Source organism: Colossoma macropomum, unplaced genomic scaffold (assembly GCF_904425465.1).
Source record: "Colossoma macropomum unplaced genomic scaffold, Colossoma_macropomum, whole genome shotgun sequence".
Taxonomy (NCBI): domain Eukaryota; kingdom Metazoa; phylum Chordata; class Actinopteri; order Characiformes; family Serrasalmidae; genus Colossoma; species Colossoma macropomum.
In genome coordinates, this window is record NW_023495730.1 from 328,070 (window position 1) to 334,684 (window position 6,615).

General features: G+C 38.2%; 1 long non-coding RNA gene across 1 annotated transcript; it reads right to left on the minus strand.

Moving 5' to 3' along the window:
* Positions 1 to 3,041: 3,041 nt before the first annotated feature.
* On the minus strand, positions 3,042 to 6,306 carry LOC118802893. Its single transcript, XR_005006795.1, has 3 exons — positions 6,248 to 6,306; positions 5,809 to 5,874; positions 3,042 to 3,119 (listed from the first exon to the last, which is right to left on the minus strand). It is a non-coding gene; the product is annotated as an uncharacterized LOC118802893 (long non-coding RNA).
* Between the last annotated feature and the right edge of the window lie 309 nt (positions 6,307 to 6,615).

The window sequence follows — 6,615 nt, forward strand, 5'->3', positions numbered from 1 at the left end:
ATTATTTACTCCCCCTTCTAGTTTATTAACACAGTACAGCTACAGAAGTGTGTTCCACCTGTGGTGTAGAGTACTCACCGCTGCTGATCATGTGTACGCTTCCAAACAGCAGGAGACAGAGGAACCCAATACACTCCATCATGATCGGACAGAGAGTGACAGAAACTAGACAAGGATAGTTTCAAATAAAACGGAAAGACAGAAATAGACCATAAGAACACAGAAAGCATTTCCTCCTGTTCACTCACAGCTGTAAATGGTTCCTGCAGTGTGACAGCGTATGACAAAATGTGTGTGTAGGAGTCAGTGACTCGGCTCAAGGCACAGTACTTTAGTCATTTTGACCAGAGAATAAAACACAAACAGAACTGATGAAATTAGGACTGTCACCTTAACGCTGTAAACCTTTTATTTCCAGCCTTAAGTGTGACTCAGTTTTGCTTCAGCCATGCACAGTTATCACTGCATTAATGTTCATCTGCTACTTACAGCAATGGCAGGTTTGATATGCCTTCAAATAACAAGCCTTTCATTACAGAAGAACCTTCAGTCTGATGGACAGAACAAACAGCAACATGCAGCAAAGCCTGCACTGGAAAGGAAAGAGGCAAAACAGCTTAAAACGGTTGCCTAGCGATAGTTTTAATAGCAAGTATGCTAGCAAACACCATAGCTAATTGAGATGTAGTGAATCTATCTGACGTTTTAATAGGTTTGATCACATTTCTATAAACTTTACTAAAAGTTCAAATGGACTCAAACCTCAGAGACTTGATTTGGACTCACCCCAGAGGCGAGACTCAGTCACGCCTCAGAGACTCAGCTCGCACTCACACTCTACCTTTTCGATCATGCTAATTTCTGCCAACACCCTTGTGTGATTTCTAATAGTATGAGAGCCTCAGATGCTCAAGACTTGAACCAGACTCATACCAGAGATTCAAGACTCTTCACTAGGTACAAAGTTCTGCTCCTGACGAATAAAACTCTAAACGGTCTCACCTCTCAGGACCAGCAGGAACTTAGGTTTCAAAACTAAAAGGCTAAAGCCCTTCTTGTTTAGTAGAGATTTGGTAACTAGTTTTCCTGTTAAACAAAAGATCTGGGGTTTCACTGACAGAATACTATGGTAAACTGAGCATGTCAGGGTTGATGCCCTGCCTCCCTCATATGCTCACTCCAGTTTGTTGACAGTTGAGTGAAGGGGTGCTGACATCTCAGGGACCCCTCATGCCTCTGCCACGGTGACACAAGCAATGGAGAACTATCCTTTTATCCTTGATTGTGGAGCACATTTTCTGCTCAGTGTTCTGTCGTTCGTATATCGAAGGCTGTTCTGCAAATAGGTTGAAGAAGTCCGGGGACAGGGGCAAGGGGCAGCCTTGGGGCAGCCTTGTCGAGCTCCTTTGCCAGTGTGGAAGTCTGTTTGTCCATGTTGGGACTGTGTTGTGTTCATTAGTGTTGAGACTCTGTATTAAAACTATAACATTCTCTGGTTTTCCAGCTTTTCTAACGACATTCCATAATTTTACTCTTAAATTGTTTGTATACAAGAACATCATTGCTATCTAGCTGTAGGCTAATGTTTTAAAAGCTGTGTGTTCTACAATATGAGCTGCGACTGTACAATACTTGTGACCATAACCTTCAGACACCCAAGAAATAAGAGCACAAAAGACTGAAAAAGGAGATTTTATTCATATTGGTTTTTACAAAAAGGTAAACAAAGTGCTATTTAGAAAACATCAAGTAACACAAATAACAATATAATAAGGAAAGAGAAAAAGAGAAATAAAGTTTACCAGGAAAAAATTCCACTCTTCTGGGAAGCTTCTAAAGATTGTGGAGTGTGTTGGTAGGAATTTTGAGAATCTGATGAAACTAAACAAGTAAATATAATGATAATACAATGATACAAAATAACATCTAATGCAAAATAACAAATAATTAAAGCAGAAATAAAATAATTTACATTCTAATACGTCAATAGATGTAACAGGAAACTGAATTTTGTATATTAATATAAAAGAGAAATGTAAGCATTGTGTGTCAGACTTTCATTTTACACAACTCTGTAGTCTCTGTAATAACTTTGAAAGTGAAACTGAAAGTTACAACCAGATAGACAACAGAAAAATATAATAAAACTGGAGGTCAGTATACAGCAGTAATGAAGTGAGAGTAAAGTCCAGAGTTTATTCTGTTGGCTTCTGGATTTTGACATATAGCTGTTCAACTTGTTCCTGATTTAGAAAAAAAAAATACTTAATTAAACTTTTCAGAACTATCTTAAAAAAACATTGTATTTGTTCTGGACTCGCAAAAATCATGCAGTATTCATTTGATGAACAAATTACATTTTGATGAATAAATACAATTTATACACATTTATTTATATTTATACAATTTATACATTTTACAGGCATTTTATCAGCTCCACCTACTATATAGGTGCACTTTGTAGTTCTACAGTTACAGACTGTAGTCCATCTGTTTCTCTGATACTTTGTTAGCCTCCTTTTACCCTGTTCTTCAGTGGTCAGGACCCCCATGGACCCTCACAGAGCAGGTACTATTTGGGTGGTGGATCATTCTGAGCACTCATCAGTGGTCACAGGGCTCTGCCCACAAGATGCTGTTGGCTGGATATTTTTGGTTGGTGGACTATTCTTAGTCCAGCAGTCACACTGAGGTGTTTAAAAACTCCAGCAGCACTGCTGTGTCTGATCCACTCAGACCAGCGCAACACACACTAACACACCACCACCACGTCAGTGTTACTGCAGTGCTGAGAATGATCCACCACCCAAATAGTACCTGCTCTGTGAGGGTCCATGGGGGTCCTGACCACTGAAGAACAGGGTAAAAGAGGGCTAACAAAGTATCAGAGAAACAGATGGACTACAGTCTGTAACTGTAGAACTACAAAGTGCACCTATATAGTAAGTGGAGCTGATAAAATGGACAATGAGCGCAGAAACAAGGAGGTGGTCATAATGTTATGCCTGATTACACCAATCAGACAAACAGAAAACACTGCAGTGAGTTTTGTGTGTTTACCGTCTGTGTTTGGTTGTTTTTCAGGGGTTCTGTGGCCTCTTGCGCACTCTGCTGGTAATCTGGTCAAAGCAGAGGAAAAGGAAGGAAGTTTGACTGATTTTCCTTCACACACACAGCAGCTTTCAAACATAAGTTCATGAACATGGGAAAGGATAGAAAAAAGGGGTTTGGCTGATTTTAGAGAACAACACTGGTGAAATTACTGAAAATTGTCAAAAGTAAAATCTGTTTTTCTGTAGTATTTATCCTTTAAACAGAAAATGTAACTGAATTTGACAGACTTCATTTATATTTAGCTAGCTACACTCGCTAAAAGGCATTGCCAACTGCAGCTGTATTACCAAACAAGAGGGCTTCCATTAGCTGCTGGCGCCAGCTGGCTGAGATGGAGCCATCTCTGTGACACATTTACAGCAGCAATTTCTGTAACACTATAAAAGGAAAGCAGAACTTTGATATGTAATGTGAATTTGATTGACTTTGTTTAGGCTCTTTTGTAGCTAATGGTATGCTAGTGGGATACAGGTGCTAGTTATCTAGCCTACCATTAGCAGTTTAAGGAACACCAGCTTCACATGAGAGCAAAGGTTAGCTGGTTAGCGATCTGCCTCGTAGCACCATTCCTTTAGTTTCATTAGGTTACCGTTTTTAAAGCAGTTCTTCAGATAACGTCCAGATTTCACTGCTCGCTCGAAATCACGACTTCTGGCTCGTATCTTAGCCCTGTGGTTATGCTGTGACCTTTTGGTTTCCACTTTCTGAAAGGGGTTTATAGTGTGAGAGGAGCCGTGTAGTGTCTCTGACGTAATGTGCCAGCTAACAGTAGCTGATGATACCAAGCTGATAGGAATTACATCATTGATGGTTTATTGACTGTAGCATCAGCTTTTTAAAGATGTGAGTACCACACTTGAAGGTAAGTGTGCCTTATTTTAGCCAGATAACCGTTTGGCATAATAGCCGCTGTTGGCTATGGCTTATAGCTAGCATAGCTAGCTAAATATAAATGAAGCCTATCAAATAAAACTATTTATATACTAGTTTCACTTTCTTTTTAAAACATAAAAATGACAGAAATTGCTCTTGTGTAGTACAGACAGTCACTGATTCGCAGCAGGTTTCAAATGAATGCAAATGAATGTGGCTGCTGTACTGTGTTTAGCCAATCTGGCAAAGGCAGACTGGTCTTCATCACAAACAGCAAACACCTTTATCTGACAGTACACGGCAGAAACTGCGCTGCTCTTTATCTTCTTTGAATCATGACAGTTTTACACAATAATGAAAATATAGTTTTATACAGAACAGTGAGAATTTGGAGGAAAGATGTTTGATCTGATAAAGCTTTCATGGTTTGAGCAGGAAGACAAAATTTAAACCATGCAGAGCTCGTAGGTTACTTACTCAGTTAGCTAACGTGCTATTAAGATTGAGCAAGCTAGCTTTCTAGTTTGTGTGTATGACTGATGCACTCTGAAAACTGCAGAATCATATAAATCATATGTATGTATTTTAATCTCATTGGAAGCTTCTGTGCAACAGCAAACAGTGTATGAGATACAGATGTTTACTGCCCGAGAGATGTTCAGTACGGTTCCTTGATTTCCATAAGAAACGCCTGTGTGGTGGAATCCGGCGAGAAAAAGTGCAAGTCGCCTTTTATACTCAAGAGAGATTTTTACCTGGAATGCTTGAGCTCTGCTTCATTCACACATCGTCACATATGTTTTAAATGGCAACAACTTCATCATTTCTGAATCATGTCTAAAAACAAACTCACTCCACTTTTTTTTCTCACTATGACTGAAAACTCAACTATAATCTCCAATGCATCACAAATGTTTTGTTTTGTGCAGTAGTTTAAATAATAGTAGAGTTTTAGTGATTTAATCCAGAGTATCCAACAATTAATATGTGGCAATTATGGTGGGAACAAAGTTAACATGTGTTTCACGATTATTTGCTTCCAAATGCCAACTCTGAATTGTTCTGATCAAAATAATAATGATTTTTTTTCAAACAGCTGACAAAAGAACACGGTACATTTTATAGAACACCTGCAAAGTAAATTGCAAAGTTGCTGAGCTCAATTCGATTTGGAGCTGAATTCGATTTTTGGCTTCTGTTCACACTGAACACCTTATTTAACTACCATTAAAGTCACAGGTAGAAATGCATGACTGAAAGGAACTGAAGAGGAAACACTAAACATACTTATCAGTTTTCAAGGGAATAAAATGTGCTTATTAATTTCTCCCCTTCATTTCACTTGCTTTCCTGTATCAGAATATGCATTTAGACAACCAGAAACAGTGACTGCTTGGCCAAACAAATAACACTACTACTAATAGTAATGATAAATGGAAAAGTGTCAGATCTACTTTTGCAAACTGGATTGCATGAGAAGAGCATTTGTTTACATGAGAAAAGACTGTTTTTCTCTAAACACCACAAACAGGTGACAATATAGCCAGAAGGCAATCATGAATTAGCTCAAAGAGAGAAAAATGATAATGATATCATTACTGTGATCATTTATAATATGTCATTTTGTCAACATTGGTATACTGAGCTGTAGACCTCAAACAAATAATCCCTTTCAAAACGCTGAAAGGTGTTCCATTTCTAATTGCAAAGCTGGTTGTGCAGTTTGGTCTGCTTCATTTGTTTTGGGGCAGAAAAATAATGAATGCAAATCTGAGCATAAACCAGCAGATGGACTCCTAAAAAGTACTGCGGTGGGTTTACCTGTGATCCGGACTCCTGAAAAAGTTGCCAGGTGGTAGACGGTTTCCTGTGTGTTTAGTTGGTCACCTGCTAATAGAGAAATACAGCATGACTGACTAAATCATTTGTTAAATATTATCATTGAGATGCACAACGTTAAAAAAATGCCACATGACTCATTTCCAACATGAAGCTTGTAATTCTTCTCATAATTTACTGGCTGCAGCTACTGAAAGCTCCATTGAAGAATCAGAGCAACCGGCAGGCTAGTTTAGATACTGTGGTCACTCTCACTGACCAACAGCATCGTGACAAATAAATAAATTGTACATTAATGATGTGCCTTTATAACATTGTAATAAAATCTAAAATAGTCAATATTGTCAATTGTCAAAAATAACCTAACTCAAACTAGCTTACCAAAGCATATCTGAAATCAATACATCAATATTAAACTCACCAGGTTGTGTGGTTGGCATGTTGTCGTCAATAAAGTCATAGAGGTGCTCCTGTTTCTGCTTAACACTATACGCTGCTGAGACACAGAGCAGAAATTAGATCGCTCTTTAAAAAAGTCAGAAATGGTAAAGAGATGTTTTTAAAAAGCAATAGTTTTAAATGAGATGTATGAATGTGAAGAACATATTCTCCACATTCACAACTCCATATTATGTAAATATTCTGTATCTAGAACCATACGTCCAAGCCAAGACTCATTTAGGCTCTTTATTTTTTCAAGCATGTATAGAACTAGGAGTGAGAACCGGTATAATGATTTAAATTCTTCCTCAAGTATGAGTTTTGTCAGTACTGTTAGGCCACAAATGA